Here is a 26,897-nt window from a genome sequence, read left to right as displayed (position 1 = left end):
GGGCTAAGCCCTCATTAGTCAATACAGGGTCTTATTTAGGTCGATTTTTTGGGTACAAAAAACATCGAGGCTCCAGCCAGGGAGGAAGTTAGTCCGATAGGGACAATTTTTTAATTGTCTTCTACGTACTGTCTAAGGAACTCTTCCTTGGATTCAGATAGAAAAGAAATCCTCCCAAAGTGCACAGTTGTTGCAGGTTCAATATGAATTTTGCAATCAAATTGCTCCCTGGAGGGACTTTATTATCTCTTCTTCAGACGTTAGGCTTGGAGTAAACTCTTTAGGGGGCAATATTCCTGAGTTGGTTCACAATAGTTGTGGCAAGAGTGAGACAAAAGAGAGATAGTTTGCATCACCCAATTAATATATGGGTTATGAAAGGTTAGCAAGGGTGTACCCAGTATGATGGTATGATTTGAAGAGGTAATAATATCAAAGGAGGTCTCCTTTTGATGAGAACAAAAATTAACTATAGAGATGCTGTCATCTTGACCACTGGTCCTGACACCAAAGATGTTCCATCAACAGTATGTACTTGTTCCAGGGTAACTTTTGTAATTCATGGCAGTCCTTGCTTCTTTGCCCAACAGTTGTCAAGATGTAATCCACTTGCCTCGCAATCCAAAAGAGCTAGCTCTTCAATCATGTTACCATTAGATAAGCAAATACTTAATGGTAGAATAAAAAGCACGGAATGGGATTCTCCAGGTACTCCAATGAAGGGGAACTTGCTTAACCCTACCCTTTCTCCTCTTATAAAGGTCGGGGTCTGGTATTTCCAAAAGGCCCTTGTGGTTGAAGAGGCTAGCATGAACCAAATGGTCGGGAGATCCACAATACATACAAAGCCCATTCTTTCCATGATGTGCCTGTCTTCTATCTGAGAGGGATGCACAAAGTGATCCAATTTGCATTGGCTCCTCTCCAGAAGAAACTGTAGATGTTTCTGGGGAATCTTCAGTTTTCATGTGTAATAGTGGGTTCCTTCTACAACAGGGACAAACGAACCCCTCCTTTCTCTAACTGCCACTCCTTCAAATGGTGTTCAACCATAACTACTTGAGCCATAAGTTCTGCAAAGGTAGTAGGTCGAGCAGAGTGGATAAACTCATCCTTTATTTCTTCTATCACGCCTCTATGGAAAAGAGTAATAAGAGTTATTAGATTCCGTTCAAGCCATGAATTTTCATTATGCCTGTTGGCAGAATCGAGTTATGTTGGATAGAGCATCCTGTTTCTCTTGATGAATATCACAGAGCACATTTTCGGCTGAACACAGTAGATCTGGATTCTCAAATACTCGTTTAAAGACAGCTAAGAGCATGGCATATTCGTACTGACTTGGGTCATCAGTGGTTACCAAAGGGGCTGCCCTGATAGCGCTGGCCCAAATAGAATACTAATTAAATAGCATACTTTAGCTCAGTCTTAAGCAAATGCATTGAACAAAAGGCATAGTAAAAGGTTAACGAGTTTTGGAAGTCCTTCAACCTGCTTGGATCCTCAGACAGGCATGGAAGTGAAGAAGACACTACCGGTTAGTCTGAAGCTCTTGACATTCTGGCTAGATACAGGGCATTTTATTCCATGCGAAATTGCTGCAATTCCTGTGTTTCCTGCTGGACTGTCGACAATAGGGATTGGGCTTGGTCAGTGGGCATCAACTGAGCAGGAGCTTGAGCTTCATCCATTTGATCAGGTTTCCTCATTTCGGTTTCTAAGCTAGATTGTGGGCATCACAAACTGTTGTGACTTTGACGCCTAGTGAGCTCTACTAGGTGGGTTCAGTGTCTTGTATTTAAAGAGATGATGGAGTTCCCAAGTTGGTGTCAAGGTGCAAGGTAGAGTAGACTGCATGACTGGAAACAATCGATACTAAAGCAGAAAACTGGAGAAAATGATGGGCCAAGAAAATAGGGCTGGAGCTGGAACTCCGGCAAGGATGGATCTAGGTGTGAAAGAACACACCAAGGACACTCAAAGCGTTGTGACATAATGAATGTCTTAAAAACACCCCAAGCAGGAAAAGAAAACAGAATCATTTAAAAACCCTCCCTAACAGTTTGGGATAGCAAAGGAGAAAAAAATGGTGTTTGCCATCTTGGATTGGTTTGTTGCATATCCTTTCAGAATCCCCACATGGAACTCTGGGGAAAAGACCCTCCAGCAAGATGGTCCCATGAGGACTAACTGCTCTTCCCAAGACTCAGAACATCCCAATTAAGGCGTGAACCAGTGGGCTAAGTGCAAGATAAGGCAAGGGAAGGGAGGTGCTAGCCTACCTGTGCCGGAAGAAGGCTTCCACCACTCACACTATGAAGAGACAATATGTCCAGCTCGGCCAACCAGGAGGGGCGTGACCATGCAAGCAGCCCATGCACCACATACAGGACGCTCTTTTGACGCAAAGTAGTGCATAGCACTACTTGCATTATTTTTAGTGAACTTTCCAGTGCCCTTGTGCTGGAAAGTAAATCTCGAATCAACTCTTGGACCCTAGTTAAATCAATTTTAGTAAGTTTGCACTGGTGCAAAATGTTGATAAATCTAGTCTTGTATTTTGAGATGGTTGTTGTAATTCATGGCTTGAAGTATTATGTATCTCTTTACTTTGGGGAAGATGTATCAAGAATCCATTTTGCGAATCTGTAATTGTGATATGTTGTGATTCGCAGTTGCAGATTCGCAAAACGGGATGTATGTAATAAATCGCAAAAAAATTGCGATTTCTTAAATATCGCTAAAAAATCGCAGAATATTTTGAGATTTCTTAAATTGCAAAATTCGCAATTTAAGAAATCGCAAAAATGGGAATCTGCAAAGCAGGTGCAGGTTGATGACATCACAACCAGGAAGAGGGAGTGACCACCTGCACCTGCTTGCCTGAGCCACTCCCAGTGGCAGTTAGGAGACTGTTTGGAAGCTGAACTGAACTTCTAGATCTGCAATGGAGTCCCAGAGGCCACAAGAGGGCATGGATGCAGAAAAGAGGAAAAGCATACGTTTTCTGAAAAGGAGTAGGAAGTTTTAATTGAGGAGATGGTTTGCAGCCATGAACTGCTTTTTGGAAATAAAGCATTGAAGGTACCAGAGTCCAGGAAGAGGAAGATCTGGCTAGAAATCCAATAGAAGGTGAATGCTGTAGGAGTGACCACACGTACCATCGAGGAATTAATTAATTTATTTATTTATTTTCGTAATTTTTATAGCGCAACAAATACCCTGGGGTGTCTCGGCGCTGTGGAACTACTGGAGTCAGCCATCCTCTTACTGGTTAAACAACCATGTTTTTAAGAGCCTGCGGAAGCTCATCAGGTTCGGGGCAGTTTTTATGGCCAGTGGCAAAAGATTCCAAAGTTTTGGAGTGGCCACAAGAAAGCGCCTGTCTCCCCAGGTGGCCGTTCTTGTGCGTGGCACAGGGAGGAGACTGGTGTTGGCCGATCTTAATTGCCTTCTGGGAGTATACAGTTGAAAGGCTTCGATCAGGAACCTAGGTCCTATGCCATGTACTGCCTTATATGCAATGCAGAGGGCCTTAAATTTAATGCGGCTCTCAACTCTCAGCCAGTGGAGCTGGCGAATGCCAAGAGTGGTGGATTTGCGGTGAGGAATGTTTAGAAGAATCCTGGCAGCCGCATTCTGGATGGATTGCAGCTTAGTTATGACACGCTTCTGGGTATGAAGAAAGAGAGCGTTCCCATAATCTATTTTAGAGAAGACTAAGGTGGAGACCAGAGAGAATTAAGGAAAAGTATGGTATGATATGCGACAGAGATCCAAAGAAAGGGTGGCTGCAAGATTGAAGGAGGCACAGAAGACTGGTGGTGGTACTTCCACTGCAGAACAACCAACACCACACGAAGAACTTGTGGAGGCCACTCTCCTGCCTGAGAGTGTAAGTGGAGTGGCTGATATTGACAGCTCCGACCCTACTTCCAGTGCTCAAGGTAAGATGCATGTCAGAAAGATAAAATCAGCTAGGTGTTGCATGCACACAGTGTAGATAGAGGTTTATTGAGCAAAGAAGTTTTAGTCAGGTGCACCCTTTTAACATACACATACAAATGCATCATGGGAGTTGTAGTCTAATGCAGGAAACTTTATATTCGATAGCAATGATACACATGCTTACATTGTGGTTCTGATTTCAGTCAAAATGAGAGTGTCAGGATTGATGAACTTCAAATTAGAAAACTTTATTTGTTCCAAGATGCAGATCAAAACACAAACACATATGTCCCACTCTATATCCACAGCACAATCAAGGGCACCATGGGGCATCGCTGAATGAGAGGAGTCCCAAATCCATGTAGAATATGGCATTGAAGGGGAAAGTAGTGAGGAACGTGTCTCCACACCAATAGTGCGCAGGAAGCGCCGACATGTGCCCCCTCTGCCTCCTCTGGAGGATGACATGGACATTCATGGGGATGCAAGAGACAGTAGCCAAGACACAGTGGACCCTGGTGAGAGCTTAGGCCAACAGCAACTGCAAGCAAGAACACACACATATGGAGCACAAAGGTCCAGGAGTAGTAGTGTTCATGAAGAGACACCCACTCTATTTGCAGGTCTGGAGCAGGACATGCTTGAGGTGCAGCGCCTGCAACATAAGGCACTGCGGTCAATAAATAGGCAGCTGTCCAAATTAAACAGTAATCAGCGAAACATGGGTGAGGGCATGCTGGCAATGGCAGGTGCAATAGACAGATTGTGTACCACACTGGAGCGCACAGAGACAGCAAGAAACAGGGCTGCTCATCGTGCACATGGACTTATGCATTGCTACACAAAGGCTGTTAACCGCCTCTGCACAGTGACATCAAACTTCACAAGGCGCAGCATCACCATGCAGAGGGAGATAAATCACTGCAGTCAAGATATAGCTAGAGGCCTGGAGCAAGTAACAAATGCAGTTGAACTATTACAAACAGCCAACTCTGCTGCCAGCACCCTAATGGCATCTGCAGAAAGTGAGGAGACCTCTAGCAGGAGTAGTAACACTCCTACTCCTACATCGCAAATCACTCAACGCAGAAGTGGCAGACATGGTGCTGCAAGTTCACAAGGAATGGAGAGCACACAATCAGAACACCGCCCTGCACCTGGCCGCAACTGTAGGAAGTGAAATACTACAGTACACTACTGTTTCAAATGTGGATGCAACACAACTATGACTTTGAAATTACTTCACTGAACAGTGCCATGACTGTGCTTTACCATGTTATGGGTTGTTACACAAATGAGGTGTGTGAAGTGTGATTAAATACAGCACCTGTGATACAGAAATTTTGTGAGACTACATTTTTTTCTTACCTAAAAGTAATTTTATGTGATCTCAGACCGTCTCTGCCGTCCAGCCACTGCTCCTGCTCCTACTCCTGCTGTTGCCCTGCCATGGGGAGGTGTGCAATCATCATCCGATGTGTCTGAGTCACTCACTTCAATTTCAGTGCCTTTCCTCATTGCCATGCTGTGTAGCATTGCACAGCTTGTTACAATCTTACAACATGTTTCAGGCCTGTACTACAATGCCCCGCCACTTTTATGTATGCACCTGAAAAGGCTTTTCAATATGCCAAATGTGCGTTCTGTGACAATGCGCGTTGACCGGTGTGCCCTGTTGTATCTTCTTTCACTTGCATTTGATGGATTTAAGTAGTACATTAAGATGAAGTCGCGCACTGCATAGGCACTGTCACCTGCATTGAAGGAAAGTAGGAGTAAGTGTATGTTCTACTGACAAATTACTAATGTATGGAAGGATGGATGTGTGAGATATCTTTACCAAGCATGTATCCCTCTCCAAACTGTCCAGCACTCAGACGTCCATGTATCCCACTATGTCGGAAAATGAAGGAGTCATGTGTGCTGCCTGGGTATTTTGCCACAATATCAGTTATAATGTATTTGGCATTGCACACAATCTGGATGTTAAGGGAATGGTAGCTTTTCCGACTCCTGAAGACATATTCTGTAATTGCTGGTGGTGTGATGGCAATATGGGTCCCATCGATGCAGCCAATTACTTTGGGAAAACGTGCTATTTGGTAGAAATCAAGTTTTGTTTCTTGCAATGCCTGTTGGGTGCTTGGAAAGTAAATGTGATGTTGTAGTCTGTTCAGCATTGCATCCAAAAAGGCATGAAAAACCTTGAAAGAGGACTCTGGGACACCCCACCAACCTCTGCTATAAAGCCTTGGAATGACCCTGAAGCCAGAAGGTGCAGTGAGCACAATACCTGCACATGGGTAGGAATTGATTGTGTCCTGCCTGTTGGGTGCTCCAAAAAAGGTTTGAGCTGATCTATGAGGTCCAAAATGGTGTGTGGGTGCAGCCTGTACTTATCATAGATGTCCTCTTCAGTCTGCTGGAACAGCGTGATCTGCAGTCTGAATATTCGCTCCTGTCGCTGTCTTCTCTGTTCAAGGGCACGGATACGCAGCCTCCTGGCTATCAGGTACAGTCCTGCCATTTTGGAGGTTACTGTTGCATTGTGGGTTACTTTTTATACTTTCAACCTGGTTACCACCTCCATGCACTTGGTGGTAATTGCGATTTCTTAAATTGCGATTTCTTAAATTGCGATTTCTTAAATTGCGATTTCTTAAATTGCGATTTTCATGAATTCGCAATTTGAGATTTTTTCATACATGTCATTGCAATTTCTTAATTTGCGATTTCTGGTTTGCGATATTCGCAAACAAAAAACATCACAAAATAAGAAATTGCAGAAAAATTCGCAGAAATGATGTTCTCGCAACGTAAGGAATTGCAATTTTTGTGATTTCTTATATTGCGATGCAATTTATTTCATACATACCTTTTCTCTATTTTTTAGTCGCAAACGCTATTTTTTTTGCGAATCGCAGCGTTTGCGACTAAAAAATTGGTTGATACATCTGCCCCATTATACATAATTATTATCCTGGTGCTTCTGGCAGCTCTTGGTTACAAGAACATTTCACAGTATTATGAAATCATGGATGATGAAAATTGTATTGTCTGTCATGCAGAATTCTATAATTGAAGATATACCAGTTTTTACTGTCTAACATCATTAAAGTGCCCTAATGCTTCAGACAATGCAGTATATTGACCAATGTGCTTCCAAAGGATGGACGTATATAGGAATCACCAATGTACTTGTCACTAGAACAACACATTTAACCAGTTAAATGGATTCATATTTGATACACATGATCATAGAGACAGAGATGTGATAATTGAAGAATTCATCTGGCCATAAATACAGATTTTGTGTCAGCCTTTATCTTGTCCACCCTACTTCTCTTCATCTCTTGACTAATTCAAAGGAAGCCAAAACACGTAGTCCTGAGTTATTTACGTGTGAGTTTCACTTGGATGTACATAGCTTAATCATCAAACCCAATTGTATGCACGAGTTTGACTTACTGGTGAAATGTAATTTTCATGACTACAAATACAGTTGTGGCATTCATTAGTTATTTTCAACTGGTAAGAAATATTGCATATGTTTACTTCTTACTCCTGGACCCGGAACTGGGCATTATAGGGCTGGGATGGGATGGAAAGTAATGTAAAGTTCACAAACTCATAAGTGGGAGTTTTAGTGCATATATATGTTTCAGACAGATTCACACTCAGAAAACTGACAGTGAGCCTCTCCTGATGAGAACCAGAGCTAATTCCTTTCAAAGCTTGGAATTAACCATGAACACCACCAACATTGGTTTGCATAGGAAAGAGTTTCCTCAAAGGGAAAATATTTTATATGAAGAAAAAAGTGCAATTTCACACATACATTAGCGTTTTCACATTGATGCTCTATATCCATATGTGCATGGTAAAAATCCTCGGCATGAACATAAATAGGAATTCAGAAAACATTCTCCTTGAATTTTCCACCGGTAATCGTGGACATGTTATGAATACCTATAATTCAGAGAGGTAATAAATCTGCTGAGTTTCTATTTTCAAATCTACCTGTGATTCAGGCTCCTTGGGTCCTCCATAATAGTATGCAGTTAACAGTTAACTCATTCTGCCAATAACAGTAAAAAATATTCTCTCACTGTGGGGCATATGTACAAGGGAAGTGAAGTGACGGAGCATGTTGTTGCCTCCTTGGCTTAACGACACTCTCTGAAACGAAGGGCGGCACTATATTTACAAGAATATGGTGCAGCCCAGCTGCGCCCGCTGCAGGTAAGAGCGGTGGGATGGTGGGCCAGCTGGGAGGGGGGGGGGGGGATTTCGAGAGATGACCATAAGGAAAAAATGTTTAAATAAATAATTTTTCCTCATAGGTATCTCTTGAAATCACTCTCAGCCGGCCCCACCGCCCCACCGCTCTAACATGCAGGGTGTTTGCGTGCAGGGGAAGATTGTTTATGCACACGAAGGTCCCACTTCCTGCACATAAACAATCTCAAATTGCTGTTTTGTTACTTCTATGTGTGCTGCTTAATGCAGCACACAAAGAAGTTGCAAAACAGCATTTTTTTAAAATGATAGTTCATGTGCAGGAACGGGGACCTTCCTGTACATAAACAATCATTGGCCTTTTGCTGTTTTCACGTGTGCAGCACAACGCAGAACACATGAAAATCAGCAAAACGAGGAGAAATTAAATATTTCTTCATGCTTCCCCAGGTTAAGACCAAGTTTTCCCTGATCTTAATTCTGGAAAATAGAAGGCAGCATCAGAATCAATAGGTATTGCGGTGGAACGCAACCGCAGCATCCATTGCCCTCCCCTTTCACGCTAAGAATAGCGTGAAAGGGGGTCTTGTTTACAAGGCAGCCTTATGCCACATTAACTGGCTTAACGCTGCCTTGTAAATAAGGCAAAGCCCCTCTGGCCACAGGAAGGTCAGAAAAAGTGACAATCATGTGGCGATAGGGGCTTATACATAAGCCCCTGTATTTATTGTGAAAATAGGAGGAAAAAGCTTCTGAACAAGGGATTGCTTTCTGCTACTTCCACTGCTCTTTTTAACATGCTAAGGGACAGATTCAATCAAGGCATTTTACTAGTGCAAAATCATGCAAAGTGACACACACAAACTTGGTAGACTTGATAAAGTGGTTACTTTACTGTGTTAAAAAATTGCCCTGAAAGGGTCACAAATTGAGCTTTCCTCACCTTTGTGGTCCTTTGTTTCCAGAGAGGATTACCATGGATGGCACATGGACATTAACATGCTACCACCCATGGTTTTTTATGCAAAACTCAATCTACTAAAATTGTTAGACAGGGCTTTGCACCAAAAATAATGCCTCTTTGAGCCAGACATTAACACTGGGAAATGTTCTCCTTACCCCTATATTTTTACAAATTGGAGGTGTGCTGCACTGTACAGCATTCATCCAATGTTTGAAAATCTTTAAAGTTAGTCTAAGCATTGCATTTTGTACTGCAACAGTATCCTTCCTTCCTTCCTTCCTTCCTTCCTTCCTTCCTTCCTTCCTTCCTTCCTTCCTTCCTTCCAATATTAACACACATGAGGCAAAGTTGTATTAACTAACATTAGTAGACAAGGCACTAAAACAAAACAAAAATCCTTCTTTAGGCAGGTACAAACCTGGAGAAAAGTTTTTTTTTTCTCAAAACTTTTCAAAGTTTTCATTTGTGCTGCATTGTATAGTACACATACAAAGTGGGAGACATTTTAAAGAATTTCTGAGCCTAGTTGTTTGCACTGGAAGGATAGTCTTGCCGTACAAAGCCTGTGTTAGACATCACACACACACCTTTGGACTATGGTGCAAAGATGCGTGCGTAGCACTTAGTTGCATGAAAGTGCACTAACAATTGTGAAGAGATCAGCAGCACCATTATTTAGTAAGTATTGCTTTTCCTCGTTCTCTCATTCAACACATTGCAGCAACTTTTGCTGCTGAGCTACATGAAATATTGGGAAATCTGCCCCTTTATTTGTGTAACCTGATTTTGCAAATCAAACTGTGCCACGGAAGTGCTATGAGATGTGGGGAACTTTTCAAATCCGTCCAATTATTTTCTCAATGTGTGCAAAGGAAAATTCCTCAATTTCTCACAAGCGAACGCAGGAAAATGTCTCATTATTATTAACAGTTACATAAAAAATTATGTTTAATAAAGGTTAAAGTGCAGATTTTGTTTAATTTATAATTAGATAATCAGTATATGAAATCTGACAGAAATGTATACAACTGCTTAGTTAACACATCCTGAAGAGAACATACTGTGATAATTTGCCAAAAATATCTGTTTGTTTTTTAATTCCACTTCTTGAGCATACCAGAAAAATGGATAAAGGCAGTATTCTTTTGATCACCCACTGGGTGGCAGTGTTGATTTTTTTCTAAAATCAGTCTGAACTGAGTTTCTGGTGATGCTCCGTATGTGGCAAAATACTTGGAATAAAGAATAGAAGAAACCTTAAGCTGTTAGGTGCGAAGGTTTAGCTCCCTCATTTTAGTGTACCAGTTTTGTGACTACAACTGGTATGAAATGTGCCTGTTCCTCCCTTCTCTTTTCTCTCTTTCTCGCTCGCGCTCTCTACACACTATTTATTTAAAAACATGAACAGACTGGGGGCTCAAACTTACCACATATGCAAAATATTACTTGCGGCACCTTCAATGATAATAGGGTGGGGGAGGGGAGGGGGCGGCAGGTCGGAGAAAATACAGGTACTCATTTATAAAAAGTGACGCATCGCTGTGTGAAAGCAGTGATGAGTCACTTCCCAGTGCGCCCTCCTTGCGACACCAATGATGCGTCATATTTACAGTATGACGCATCATGTCACAAGGAGTTACAGATACACCTGCACCTGCTTGCCTGAGCCACTCCCAGTGGCAGTTAGGAGACTGTTTGGAAGCTGAACTGAACTTCTAGATCTGCAATGGAGTCCCAGAGGCCACAGGAGGGCATGGATGCAGAAAAGAGGACAAGCATACGTTTTCTGAAAAGGAGCAGGAAGTTTTAATTGAGGAGATGTTTTGCAGCCATGAACTGCTTTTTGGAAATAAAGCATTGAAGGTACCAGAGTCCAGGAAGAGGAAGATCTGTCTAGAAATCCAACAGAAGGTGAATGCTGTAGGAGTGAACACACGTACCATTGAGGAATTAAGGAAAAGTATGGTATGATATGCACCAGAGATCCAAAGAAAGGGTGGCTGCAAGGTTGAAGGAGGCACAGAAGACTGGTGGTGGTACTTCCACTGCAGAGTAACCAACACCACACGAAGAACTTGTGGAGGCCACTCTCCTGCCTGAGAGTGTAAGTGGAGTGGCTGATATTGACAGCTCCGACCCTACTTTCAGTGCTAAAGGTAAGATGCATGTCAGAAAAATAAAATCAGCTAGGTTTTGCATGCACACAGTGTAGATAGAGGTTCATTGAGCAAAGAAGTTTTAGTCCAGGTGCACCCTTTAACATACACATACAAATGCATCATGGGAGTTGTAGTCTAATGCAGGAAACTTTGTATTTGATAGCAATGATACACATGCTTACATTGTGATTCTGATTTCAGTCAAAATGAGAGTGTCAGGATTGATAGAACTTCAAATTAGAAAACTTTATTTGTTCCAAGATGCAGATCAAAACACAAACACATATGTCCCACTCTATATCCACGGCACAATCAAGGGCACCAGGGGACATCGCTGAATGAGAGGAGTCCCAAATCCATGTAGAATCTGGCAATGAAGGGGAAAGTAGTGAGGAACGTGTCTCCACACCAACAGTGCACAGGAAGCGCCGACATGTGCCCCCTCTGCCTCCTCTGGAGGATGACATGGACATTCATGGGGATGCAAGAGACAGTAGCCAAGACACAGTGGACCCTGGTGAGAGCCTAGGTCAACAGAAACTGCAAGCAAGAACACACACATATGGAGCACAAAGGTCCAGGAGTAGTAGTGTTCATGTAGAGACACCCACTGTATTCGCAGGTCTGGAGCAGGACATGCTTGAGGTGCAGCGCCTGCAACATAAGGCACTGTGGTCAATAAATAAGCAGCTGTCCAAATTAAACAGTAATCAGCAAAACATGGGTAAGGGCATGCTGGCAATGGCAGGTGCAATAGTCAGATTTTGTACCACACTGGAGTGCACAGAGAAAGCAAGAAACAGGGTTGCTCATCGTGCACATGGACGTATGCATTGCTACACAAAGGCTGTTAACCGCCTCTGCACAGTGACATCAAACTTCACAAGGCGCAGCATCACCATGCAGAGGGAGATAAATCACTGCAGTCAAGATATAGCTAGAGGCCTGGAGCAAGTAACAAATGCAGTTGAACTATTACAAACAGCCAACTCTGGTGCCAGCACCCTAATGACATCTGCAGAAAGTGAGGAGACCTCTAGCAGGAGTAGTAACACTTCTACTCCTACATCGCAAATCACTCAACGCAGAAGTGGCAGACATGGTGCTGCAAGTTTACATGGAATGGAGAGCACACAATCAGAACACCGCCCTGCACCTAGCCGCAACCGTAGGAAGTGAAATAATACAGTACACTACTGTTTCAAATGTGAATGCAACACAACTATGACTTTGAAATTACTTCACTGAACAGTGCCATGACTGTGCTTTAACATGTTATGGGTTGTTACACAAATGAGGTGTATGAAGTGTGATTAAATACAGCACCTGTGATACAGAAATTTTGTGAGACTACATTTTTTTCTTACCTAAGAGTAATTTTATATGATCTCAGACCGTCTCTGCCGTCCAGCCACTGCTCCTACTCTTGCTGTTGCCCTGCCAGGGGGAGGTGTGCAATTATCATCCAATGTGTCTGAGTCACTCACTTCAATTTCAGTGCCTTTCCTCATTGCCATGTTGTGTAGCATTGCACAGCTTGTTACAATCTTACAACATGTTTCAGGCCTGTACTGCAATGCCCCTCCACTTTTATGTATGCACCTGAAACAGCTTTTCAATATGCCAAATGTGCGCGCTGTGGCGCTGTGACGCTGCGCGTTGACCGGAGTGCCCTGTTGTATCTTCTTTCACTTGCATTTGATGGATTTAACCCTTTCGATGCTAATGACGGAACGGTTCCGTCATGAGCATCGGTTGAGCTGTGCTAATGACGGAACTGTTCCGTCATGACCACGCCCGTTTTCATTAGGGCCCAGCACCGGCGGTAAATCTGCACCGCACGGATGAGGTTAAGTAGTGCGTTAAGATGAAGTCGCGCACTGCATAGGCACTGTCACCTGCATTGAAGGAAAGTAGGAGTAAGTGTATGTTCTACTGACAAATTACTAATGTATGGAAGGATGGATGTGTGAGATATATTTACCAAGCAGGTATCCCTCTCTAAACTGTCCAGCACTCAGAGGTCCATGTATCCCACTATGTCGGAAAATGAAGGAGTCATGTGTGCTGCCTGGGTATTTTGCCACAATATCAGTTATAATGTATTTGGCATTGCACACAATCTGGATGTTAAGGGAATGGTAGCTTTTCCAAATTCCTGAAGAAATATTCTGTAACTGCTGGTGGTGTGATGGCAATATGGGTCCCATTGATGCAGCCAATTACATGGGGAACACGTGCTATTTGGTAGAAATCAAGTTTTGTTTCTTGCAATACCTGTTGGGTGCTTGGAAAGTAAATGTGATGTTGTAGTCTGTTCAGCATTGCATCCAAAAAGGCATGAAAAACCTTGAAGGAGCACTCTGGGATACCCCACCAACCTCTGCTATAACGCCTTAAAATGACCCTGAAGCCAGAAGGTGCAGTAGGCACAATACCTGCAAATGGGTATGAATTGATTGTGTCCTGCCTGATTTGAGCTCATCTATGAGGTCCAAAATGGTGTGTGGGTGCAGCCTGTACTTATCATAGATGTCCTCTTCAGTCTGCTGGAACAGCGTGATCAGCAGTCTGAATATTCGCTCCTGTCTCTGTCTTCCCTGTTCAAGGGTACGGATACGCAGCCTCCTGGCTATCAGGTACAGTCCTGCCATTTTGGAGGTTACTGTTGCATTGTGGGTTACTTTTCATACTTTCAACCTGGATACCACCTGCAGGCACTTGGTGGTAATTTAGATTTCTTAAATTGCGATTTTCATGAATTTGCAATTTGCGATTTTTTCATACATGTCATTTCGATTTCTTAATTTGCGATTTCTGGTTTGCGATATTCGCAAACAAAAAACATCAAAAATAAAAAATTGCAGAAAAATTCGCAGAAATGATGTTCTCGCAACGTAAGGAATTGCAATTTTTGCGATTCCTTATATTGCGATGCTATTTATTTCTTGCATACCTTTTCTCTATTTTTTAGTCGCAAACGTTGTTTTTTTTGCATATCGCAGCGTTTGCGACTAAAAAATTGGTTGATACATCTGCCCCTTTATACATAATTATTATCCTGGTGCTTCTGGCAGCTCTTGGTTACAAGAACATTTCACAGTATTATGAAATCATGGATGATGAAAATTGTATTGGCTGTCATGCAGAATTCTATAATTAAAGATACACCAGTTTTTACTGTCTAACATCATTAAAGTGCCCTAATGCTTCAGACAAAGCAGTATATTGACCAATGTGCTTCCTAGGATGGACGTATATAGGAATCACCAATGTACTTGTCACTAGAACAACACATTTAACCTGTTTAATGGATTCATATTTGATACACATGATGATAGAGACAGAGATGTGATAATTGAAGAATTCACCGGACCATAAATACAGATTTTGTGTCAGCATTTATCTTGTCCATCCTACTTCTCTTCATCTCTTGCCTAATTCAAAGGAAGCCAAAACACGTAGTCCTGAGTTATTTACGTGTGAGTTTCATTTGGATTTACATAGCTTAATCATCAAACCCAATTGTATGCACGAGTTTGACTTACTGGTGAAATGTAATTTTCATGACTACAAATACAGTTGTGGCATTCATTAGTTATTTTCAACTAGTAAGAAATATTGCATATGTGTACTTCTTACTCCTGGACCCGGAACTGGACATTATAGGGCTGGGATGGAATGGAAAGTAATGTAAAGTCCACAAACTCATAAGTGGGAGTTTTAGTGCATATATATGTTTCAGACAGATTCACACTCAGAAAACTGACAGTGAGCCTCTCCTGATGAGAACCAGAGCTAATTCCTTTCAAAGCTTGGAATTAACCCTGAACACCACTAAAAAATTGGTTTGCATAGGAAAGAGTTTCCTCAAAGGGAAAATATTTTATATGAAGAAAAAAGTGCAATTTCACACATACATTGGCGTTTTCACATTGATGCTCTATATACATATGTGCATGGAAAAAATCCTCAGCATGAACATAAATAGGAATTCAGAAAACATTCTCCTTGAATTTTCCACCGGTAATCATGGAAATGTTATGAATACCTATAATTCAGAGAGGTAGTAAACCTGCTGAGTTTATATTTTCAAATGTACCTATGATTCAGGCTCCTTGGGTCCTCCAATCTAGTATGCAGTTAACAGTTAACTCATTCTGCCAATAACAGTAAAAAATATTCTCTCACTGTGGGGCATATGTACAAGGGAAGTGAAGTGACGGAGCATTTTGTTGCCTCCTTGGCTTCACGACACTCTCTGAAATGAAGGGCGGCACTATATTTACAAGAATATGGTGCAGCCCAGCTGCAGCCGCAGCAGGTAAGAGCGGTGGGGTGGTGGGCCGGCTGGTAGGGGGGGGGGATTTTAAGAGATGATCATATGGATTTTTTTTTAAAATAAATAATTTTCCCTCATGGTTATCTCTTGAAATCACTCTCAGCCGGCCCCACCGCCCTACCGCTTTAACATGCAGGGTGTTTGTGTGCAGGGGAAGATTGTTTATGCACACGAAGGTCCCACTTCCTGCACATAAACAATCTTAAATTGCTGTTTTGTAACTTCTATGTGTGCTGCTTAATGCAGCACACACAGAAGTTGCAAAACAGCACTTTTTAAAAATGATTGTTCATGTGCAGGAACGGGGACCTTCCTGTACATAAACAATCATTGGCCTTTTGCTGTTTTCACGTGTGCAGCACAACGCAGAACACATGAAAATCAGCAAAACGAGGAGAAATTAAACATTTTCTTCACGCTTCCCCAGGTTAAGACCAAGTTTTCCCAAATCCTAATTCTGGAAAACAGAAGGCAGCATCAGAATCAATGGGTGTTGCGGTGGAACGCCACCGCAGCACCCATTGCCCTCCCCTTTCACGCTAAGAATAGCGTGAAAGGGGGTCTTGTTTACAAGGCAGCGTTATGCCACAATAACTGGCTTAATGCTGCCTTGTAAATAAGGCAAAGCCCCTCTGGCCACAGGAAGGTCAGAAAAAGTGACAATCCTGTGGCGATAGGGGCTTTTACATAAGCCCCTGTATTTGATGTGAAAATAGGAGGAAAAAGCTTCTGAACAAGGGATTGCTTTCTGCTACTTCCACTGCTCTTTTTAACATGCTAAGGGACAGATTCAATCAAGACATTTTACTAGTGCAAAATCATGAAAAGTGAAACACACAAACAGGTGTAAAGACTTGATAAAGTGGCTACTTTACTGTGTTAAAAAATTGCCCTGAAAGGGTGACAAATTGAGCTTTCCTCACCTTTGTGGTCCTTTGTTTCCAGAGAGTAATACCATGGATGGCACATGGACATTAACATGCTACCACCCATGTTTTTTTTTTGCAAAACCCTATCTACAAAAATTGTTAGACAGGGCTTTGCACGAAAAATAATGCCTCTTTGAGCCAGACATTAATAATAATAATAATAATACAGAATTTTATAAAGCGCGTGCAGTTACCTCAGAGGAGGTGTCCCTGCGCTAAGTGTGCAGTGCAGGCAAACGCAAATAATGCGGAAGAGGGAAAGGACGCTCATTACTCAAAGAGCCACGTTTTCAGTAGCTTCCTGAAAGTGGCTTCAGATGGTGGCAACTGTATAGCCAGCGGTAGAGTGTTCCATAGCTTCGTCACGCTGGCAGAGAAGGTCCTGCCCCCTATCCGAGCACGCCTAACTCGAGGGACACAGAGTTGGAGCATGGAGTTAGAACGGAGATGTCTCGACTGAGCATGTCTGGGAAGACGGGCCTTGAGGTAGTAGGGACAGGTTCCAAGTAAGGCTCTAAATGCCAGGGTTAGGGCCTTAAATTTAATTCTGCTAGCTACCGGAAGCCAGTGTAGTCTATACAAATGCGGAGAGACACGTTGCTTAAATGGAATACGCGTTACCAGTCTCGCAGCCGCATTTTGTACGGTTTGTAGCCGTTGGATCAGGTATTTCGGGAGGCCCAAGTATAAACCGTTAATTAAACAACAGGGGGTGGTGATGGACAGAGTTTCTGAATTAAGCAGAATACTCTCACCCAGTCAAAAGATCAGGGCTTGATCCAACACCGTTTTTTAGCTCACTGCACCATCCCAGCTCAGAACCTGGCTATATGCAAATTAGTCTGTCCCTGGCCCAGTGCATCATGGGAACAGGGCAGACCAAACTACCAAGCCAATTCTTTCACTGGGAAGGAAACAAGCTTCCGGGGACCGGTTTCTGGCATTACAGCCGCCTTCGGCCCGGCTTGCTTGAATCCTGATGGTGCAATGAGCAAGGGACTCACGTCTGAGTATACCCTTCCACGCTTATGGTGGACAAAATAATTAAACAACAGGGGGTGGTGATGGACAGAGTTTCTGAATTAAGCAGAATACTCTCACCCAGTCAAAAGATCAGGGCTTGATCCAACACCGTTTTTTAGCTCACTGCACCATCCCAGCTCAGAACCTGGCTATATGCAAATTAGTCTGTCCCTGGCGCAGTGCATCATGGGAACAGGGCAGACCAAACTACCAAGCCAATTCTTTCACTGGGAAGGAAACAAGCTTCCGGGGACCGGTTTCTGGCATTACAGCCGTCTTCGGCCCGGCTTGCTTGAATCCTGATGGTGCAATGAGGAAGGGACTCACGTCTGAGTATACCCTTCCACGCTTATGGTGGACAAAATAATTAAACAACAGGGGGTGGTGATGGACAGAGTTTCTGAATTAAGCAGAATACTCTCACCCAGTCAAAAGATCAGGGCTTGATCCAACACCGTTTTTTAGCTCACTGCACCATCCCAGCTCAGAACCTGGCTATATGCAAATTAGTCTGTCCCTGGCCCAGTGCATCATGGGAACAGGGCAGACCAAACTACCAAGCCAATTCTTTCACTGGGAAGGAAACAAGCTTCCGGGGACCGGTTTCTGGCATTACAGCCGTCTTCGGCCCAGCTTGCTTGAATCCTGATGGTGCAATGAGCAAGGGACTCACGTCTGAGTATACCCTTCCACGCTTATGGTGGACAAAATAATTGAACAACAGGGGGTGGTGATGGACAGAGTTTCTGAATTAAGCAGAATACTCTCACCCAGTCAAAAGATCAGGGCTTGATCCAACACCGTTTTTTAGCTCACTGCACCATCCCAGCTCAGAACCTGGCTATATGCAAATTAGTCTGTCCCTGGCCCAGTGCATCATGGGAACAGGGCAGACCAAACTACCAAGCCAATTCTTTCACTGGGAAGGAAACAAGCTTCCGGGGACCGGTTTCTGGCATTACAGCCGTCTTCGGCCCGGCTTGCTTGAATCCTGATGGTGCAATGAGCAAGGGACTCACGTCTGAGTATACCCTTCCACGCTTATGGTGGACAAAATAATTAAACAACCGGGGGTGGTGATGGACAGAGTTTCTGAATTAAGCAGAATACTCTCACCAAGTCAAAAGATCAGGGCTTGATCCAACACCGTTTTTTAGCTCACTGCACCATCCCAGCTCAGAACCTGGCTATATGCAAATTAGTCTGTCCCTGGCCCAGTGCATCATGGAACAGGGCAGACCAAACTACCAAGCCAATTCTTTCACTGGGAAGGAAACAAGCTTCCGGGGACCGGTTTCTGGCATTACAGCCGTCTTCGGCCCGGCTTGCTTGAATCCTGATGGTGCAATGAGCAAGGGACTCACGTCTGAGTATACCCTTCCACGCTTATGGTGGACAAAATAATTAAACAACAGGGGGTGGTGATGGACAGAGTTTCTGAATTAAGCAGAATTCTCTCACCCAGTCAAAAGATCAGGGCTTGATCCAACACCGTTTTTTAGCTCACTGCACCATCCCAGCTCAGAACCTGGCTATATGCAAATTAGTCTGTCCCTGGCCCAGTGCATCATGGGAACAGGGCAGACCAAACTACCAAGCCAATTCTTTCACTGGGAAGGAAACAAGCTTCCGGGGACCGGTTTCTGGCATTACAGCCATCTTCGGCCCGGCTTGCTTGAATTCTGATGGTGCAATGAGCAAGGGACTCACGTCTGAGTATACCCTTCCACGCTTATGGTGGACAAAATAATTGAACAACAGGGGGTGGTGATGGACAGAGTTTCTGAATTAAGCAGAATACTCTCACCCAGTCAAAAGATCAGGGCTTGATCCAACACCGTTTTTTAGCTCACTGCACCATCCCAGCTCAGAACCTGGCTATATGCAAATTAGTCTGTCCCTGGCCCAGTGCATCATGGGAACAGGGCAGACCAAACTACCAAGCCAATTCTTTCACTGGGAAGGAAACAAGCTTTCGGGGACCGGTTTCTGGCATTACAGCCGTCTTCGGCCCGGCTTGCTTGAATCCTGATGGTGCAATGAGCAAGCAAGCCGGGCTGAAGACGGCTGGAATGCCAGAAACCGGTCCTCGGAAGCTTGTTTCCGGTCCAGGGAAGACATGGCTTGGCAGTTCGGGCTGAACTGTTCCCATGAGGCACAGGGTTAGACTGATTTGCATATAGCCATGTCTGAACTGGGGTGGCAGAGTGGGCTAAAGAACGGTGATGGATTAAACCCAGATCTTTTGACTGGGTGTGAGTGTTTGATTGATTCAGATGCTCCGTCCATCACCACCCCCTTTTGTACCACTTTTGGCCGCCATAAGTGTGGCAGGGTATGCTCAGACGTGAGTCCCTTGCTCACTTTGCCACTGAATTCAAGCAAGCCGGGCTGAAGACGGCTGGAATGCCAGAAACCGGTCCTCGGAAGCTTGTTTCCGGTCCAGGGAAGACATGGCTTGGCAGTTCGGGCTGAACTGTTCCCATGAGGCACAGGGTTAGACTGATTTGCATATAGCCATGTCTGAACTGGGGTGGCAGAGTGGGCTAAAGAACGGTGATGGATTAAACCCAGATCTTTTGACTGGGTGTGAGTGTTTGATTGATTCAGATGCTCCGTCCATCACCACCCCCTTTTGTACCACTTTTGGCCGCCATAAGTGTGGCAGGGTATGCTCAGACATCAGTCCCTTGCTCACTTTGCCACTGAATTCAAGCAAGCCGGGCTGAAGACGGCTGGAATGCCAGAAACCGGTCCTCGGAAGCTTGTTTCCGGTCCAGGGAAGACATGGCTTGGCAGTTCGGGCTGAACTGTTCCCATGAGGCACAGGGTTAGACTGATTTGCATATAGCCATGTCTGAACTGGGGTGGCAGAGTGGGCTAAAGAACGGTGATGGATTAAACCCAGATCTTTTGACTGGGTGTGAGTGTTTGATTGATTCAGATGCTCCGTCCATCACCACCCCCTTTTGTACCACTTTTGGCCGCCATAAGTGTGGCAGGGTATGCTCAGACGTGAGTCCCTTGCTCACTTTGCCACTGAATTCAAGCAAGCAGGGCTGAAGACGGCTGGAATGCCAGAAACCGGTCCTCGGAAGCTTGTTTCCGGTCCAGGGAAGACATGGCTTGGCAGTTCGGGCTGAACTGTTCCCATGAGGCACAGGGTTAGACTGATTTGCATATAGCCATGTCTGAACTGGGGTGGCAGAGTGGGCTAAAGAACGGTGATGGATTAAACCCAGATCTTTTGACTGGGTGTGAGTGTTTGATTGATTCAGATGCTCCGTCCATCACCACCCCCCTTTTGTACCACTTTTGGCCGCCATAAGTGTGGCAGGGTATGCTCAGACGTGAGTCCCTTGCTCACTTTGCCACTGAATTCAAGCAAGCCGGGCTGACGACGGCTGGAATGCCAGAAACCGGTCCTCGGAAGCTTGTTTCCGGTCCAGGGAAGACATGGCTTGGCAGTTCGGGCTGAACTGTTCCCATGAGGCACAGGGTTAGACTGATTTGCATATAGCCATGTCTGAACTGGGGTGGCAGAGTGGGCTAAAGAACGGTGATGGATTAAACCCAGATCTTTTGACTGGGTGTGAGTGTTTGATTGATTCAGATGCTCCGTCCATCACCACCCCCTTTTGTACCACAAGTATAAACCGTTGGCATAATCCAACCTTGAGGTGACCATAGCATGGATTACCGTTTTACGGCAACCCTCTCCGGCAAAAGCCGGAGAAATTTCCGTAAGTTTCTCAATTTACTTAAACATCCTCCGACCACCTGTTGAATGTGGGGCAGAAAGGATAAGTTATCATCCCACTGTACTCCCAGGTTTTTAGCCTTAGTACTGGGGGTAGGCGCCGTGCCCATCTCTATTGGCCACCAGAGCTCCGCAGAAGGGTGAGGGCCTTTCCCAAAGAAAAGCACCTCGGTTTTTTCGGTGTTCAGCTTCAGCTTGTTAGTGTTCATCCAGCGAGCGACATCGCGAAGACAACCCTTAAAGTTAGCAAAAGCTGCCTCTGATGCCTCTGAGTAGGGGAAAACTAACTGGGTGTCATCGGCATATGAGATTGCCGTGACACCCCAGTTAGAAATTAAAGTAAAAAGTGGGGCTAAGTAAATGTTAATAAGCAGCGGGCTGAGTGCCGAGCCTTGTGGTACACCACAGTCCAGGCGCCTAGCTTTGGACACAAAGGTCCCCAATGCTACCTTCTGGGACCTATTAGACAAATAAGAGTGAAGCCAGCCGAGCGCCTGGTCTTGTAGTCCTACCTCCGCCAAACGATGCAGAAGCCTTCCGTGGTCAACCGTGTCAAAGGCGTCCGATAGATCCAGGAGCACCAGCATAGCAGATGCCCCTGAATCCAACGACCACCTAACTGACTCGGCCACCTCGATCAGGGCGGTCTCGGTAATGAAACCTGCCCTGAAGCCCGATTGGGTTTCATGCAGAATTTTATTTTCCTCCACAAACCTATTTAGTTGTCGTTGGATCAATTTCTCCAACATTTTGCCAGGAGCTGCCAGTTGTGAGATTGGTCGCAGATTGCTAAGATCCTCCGGATCTCCATTTGCTTTCTTTTTCAGAGGAAGCAGTGTGGCATGTTTCCAACAATCCGGAAACGCTCCCGAGAAAATCGATGTATTCCACACATGCTGGAGAACGGGCGCAATTAACTCTGCCATCAGACTCCAAAGCTTGGGTGGACAGGGGTCATCGGGAGACCCGGATTTACACCTTTTTATTTCTTGCAGGGCCTCAGGTAGCAAGATCATCTGAAATTGACATAGAAACATCAGAGGGCGGCTAGCCTCATCCCTATCCTCTTTGTCCGTGGATCTTGGCAGGGAGAATGAATTGTAAACTTTTTTAAATTTGTTATCAAAAAATTCCGAGATACTATCACAGAGTGCTACCGAAGGGACAACCTCTGTCTCGATACATCTAGGTTTAAAAAAGGACTGTACTATTTTAAAAACTTCTTTGCTTGAATGATCTGCTTGCTGAATGGAGGTGGCAAAATAAAGTTTTTTAGCCTTTCTTATTGATTTGCGAAGTTCTCGAATGGCTTCCCGGTAACGGGCACTTGCCAGTTCACAATACTGTGCCCTCCACAGCCGTTCCAATCTTTTACAGGCTGATTTGTTTGCCTTTAGTTCCTCTGAGAACCAAGGGGCCGAGGGAGATTCCCTCCGAGACATTGCTCGTTTAACTGGGGCAACATCCTCCATCATATCATTAATCCATTTATTCACAGCATTGGCATCAATATTTGTGTTGGCGGTTAGGGGCGGGGGGTTCCGGGCTAAGGCTGGGCCGATAGTTTCTGGTCTCAAATTTTTCCACTGTCTCTGCAAAACCGAGCGTTTTCCGCCCCCTATCCTCTCTCCCAGTGCCGAAATGGTAAAAGGAACTAGAGCGTGGTCTGTCCACAGCAATGGCCGTGGATCCTCCATTGACATATCCCTGATGTTGGAGAATATTAGGTCAAGCGTGTGACCTGCTCTGTGCGTGGGTCCAGTGGTCAAGAGTACCAGATTGGCCGCACTTAGAGTGGAGATTAGCTGCTCCGCCTGGGGGCAGTCGGCTCTATCAGCATGCACATTAAAATCCCCCACTACTAAAAAGTGCGGGTGGAGGAGGGAGTGTTGGACAATCATGTCCATAAGCGCAGTAGAGTTCTCCTCTGAACAGACCGGGGGTCGGTAGATGACAAAGCCCACCAAGGATTGTTGAGGGGAGATTTGGAGACAGAAGTGCAAACCTTCCACCCCTGCAATCGCGGTCGGTGCTGAAGATGTAAGTTTGTACTGGTCCTTAAGAATAAGGGCCACACCTCCACCCCTTCTGTTTCCATCTCGATTAGAGAAACACATTTTAAAGCCTGGAGGCACAGCTAAGGAAATGGCGGTCATATTATGATCATTCAGCCATGTTTCTATCAGAAACAGGGCGTCCCACTCTGCACTTTCCAACAGTAGCCAAATGTCCTCCGCATGTTTTGGAAGTGATCTGCAGTTCAGCAGGCCAGCTTTAAAACTGCAGGTCAAAGGGCCAACTGGGGATTTAGGTTTGTATGTACCTAGGGTCACCCCACAATGCAAGCATACCTGAGATAGGGTATCTTTAGATAAATCGGCCCTAACGGCTTTACATGGTAGTGTCAGCCTCAAAGACAGCAGGTCCTCACCTGTCCAAGTAATCCTACCAATGTCACTCCCCGACCGAGCAGCATAACTGGCCGAGGCCGTATTCCGGGCGTGGACGGGCGTAGACGGGCTTGCCTTTGGCGTGCCTTCAGCGCGCCGTCGGCGCGCCCGCTGCGCGGTCTTGTTCTCATCTACCTTCATGGGCGACAACCCGGATATGAGACGCTCAAAGGGGGAGGAGTCGCGTCCCTCCGTTCAAGCGGCACAACAGCTGTGACGGAACGGGGACCGACCAGGTAAGTGCAAGGGGAGACAGAGTGTAAATGCAGTGTGTAGGAAATCTATCACTCGACTTCAAACACGGAATTTAAAAAAATAATTCTGAAGCTCCAAATGAGTCCCATCAATTATAACACAGTTTAAAGTCTCGCAGTTTACAGTTTACACGTCACCCAACTGCTGCCAGCTTGCACAAAATCATCTCTCTCATTCAGCGCCTAGCTACACTGGGAAATGTTCTCCTTGCCCCTATATTTTTACAAATTGGAGGTGTGCGGCACTGTAAAGCAATCATCCAATGTTTGAAAATCATAAAAGTTAGTCTAAGCATTGCATTTTGTACTGCAACAATATCCTTCCTTCCTTCCAATATTAACACACGTGAAGCAAAGTTCTATTAGCTAATATTAGTAGACAAGGCACTAAAACAAAACAAAAATCCTTCTTTAGACAGGTGGAAACCCGGAGAAAAGTTTTTTTTTTCCTCAAAACTTTTTTCATTTGTGCTGCATTGTATAGTACACATACAAAGTGGGAGACATTTTAAAGAATTTCTGAGCCTAGTTGTTTGTACTGGAAGGATAGTCTTGCTGTACAAAGCTTGTGTTAGACATCACACACACACCTTTGGACTATGGTGCAAAGATGTGTGCGTATCACTTAGTAGCATGAAAGTGCACTAACAATTGTGAAGAGATCAGCAGCACCATTATTTAGTAGGTATTGCTTTTCCTCGTTCTCTCATTCAACACATTGCAGCAACTTTTGCTGTTGAGCTACATGAAATATTGGGAAATGTGCCCCTTTATTTGTGTAACCTGATTTTGCAAATCAAACTGTGCCACGGAAGTGCTGAGATGTGGGGAACTTTTCAAATCCGTCCAATTATTTTCTCAATGTGTGCAAAGGAAAATTCCTCAATTTCGCACCAGCTAACGCAGGAAAATGTCTCATTATTATGAACAGTTACGTAAAAAATTATGTTTAATAAAGGTTAAAGTGCAGATTTTGTTTAATTTGTAATTAGATAATCAGTATATGAAATCTGACAGAAATGTATACAACTACTTAGTTAACACGTCCTGAAGAGAACATACTAGTGTGATAATTTGCCAAAAATATCTGTTTGTTTTTTAATTCCACTTCTTGAGCATATCAGAAAAATGGATAAAATCAGTATTCTTTTGATCACCCACTGGGTGGCAGTGTTGATTTCTTTCTAAAATCAGTCTGAACTGAGTTTCTGGTGATGCTCCGTATGTGGCAAACTACTTGGAATAAAGAATAGAAGAAACCTTAAGCAGTTAGGTGCGAAGGTTTAGCTTCCTCATTTTAGTGTACCTGTTTTGTGGCTACAACTGGTATGAAACGTGTCTGTTCCTCCCTTCTCTTTTCTCTCTTTCTCGCTCGCGCTCTCTACACACTATGGGGCATATTATCAAGGGGGTTTATCTCCGCTTTTTTGGCTTTAAAAGCCAAGAAAGCGAAGATAAAATTATCTCCCTATTACCTAGCTGTCGCTAACACCAGTTAGCGACAGCTAGTAGGAGATAGCGACCACCTTGGGCCCCACTTTGCATGTCAGTGATATTTATTACTAATGACATGCAAAGTGGGCGTGCCAAGATGTTAGCGACTGGAAACAGTCGCTAACATCGCTATCTCCTATTACCAACTTTTGGAGATATTCTCGCTAAGCGCGAATATCTCCAAAAGCTAACACCTGCCCTGAGCAGTTCTTAGCCATGTTATCCAATGGGAGGTGGATAACATGGCTAAGAGCATTAGCTCGGTAATGCATGAATATTGCTGACTTTTCAGCGATATTCATGAATTGCGGCGATTTTTATTGCATTTGCGATAAACCTTGGTAATACCAAGGTTTATTTGCTGTAAAAATCGCCGCAGGTCAGCGGTAAATTTTTGTCTCGAACCAAGCAATAGCGATAATTATCGCTATTGCTTGGTAATATGCCCCTATTTATTTAAAAACATGAACAGACTGGGGCCTCAAACTTACCTCATATGCAAAATATTACTTGCGGCACCTTCAATGATAATAGGGTGGGGGGAGGGGGGGCGGCAGGTCGGAGAAAATACAGGTCCTCATTTATTAAAAGTGACGCATCGCTGTGTGAAAGCAGTGATGCGTCACTTCTCAGTGCGCCCTCCTTGCGCCACCAATGATGCGTCATATTCACAGTATGACGCATCATGTCACAAGGAGTTACAGATACGTCAGTTTTTTGACGTATTTGTAGTCTCAAAAGTGACGCATTTCTGGAGTGTGGCATAAAAGTGATGCAACTCAGCAATGTGTGCCTGCGTCAGTCTTATGCCTGTTGTGAGGCACGAGTAAGATATTGACGCATTTGAGTCCCAGAGGTGGCACAGTGAAATCGCATAGATTTCACTGTGCCACTTCTACGAGGCTTACTTGCATCATAACGCCCACCCTGCATACATTATACCTGCCACAGGTATAATGTGGCTCAGGGGTTTACAATGTGACGCATCTACCTAGATGCGTCACTTTGTAAATATGACGCAACATGGAGCATTTTTTACACCCCTGGTGCATCTCCAGCAGCGCAATAGTGAGGCAAGGACTCATAAATGAGCCCCACAAGTTTTTTGTGCAGCCACATCTGTACTAAGGATTAGGCAGGTACACATTCTTCACTCATGCAACCCCATGAGGCATTCCCTCATTTGCATAGGAACGCATTTGTGCACAATGAAAGAGTGCCTGAGCGGAACATTGGCATATGCTGGATTAGTGTAATCCGGTCTCTGGTTGTAGGTGGAATCGTGAAAATTGCGCATGATCACCCATTACTGCAATCGGGTACAAAGGGTGCACC

Source organism: Lissotriton vulgaris, chromosome 7 (assembly GCF_964263255.1).
Source record: "Lissotriton vulgaris chromosome 7, aLisVul1.2, whole genome shotgun sequence".
Taxonomy (NCBI): domain Eukaryota; kingdom Metazoa; phylum Chordata; class Amphibia; order Caudata; family Salamandridae; genus Lissotriton; species Lissotriton vulgaris.
Note: the sequence above shows the minus strand (reverse complement) of the source record.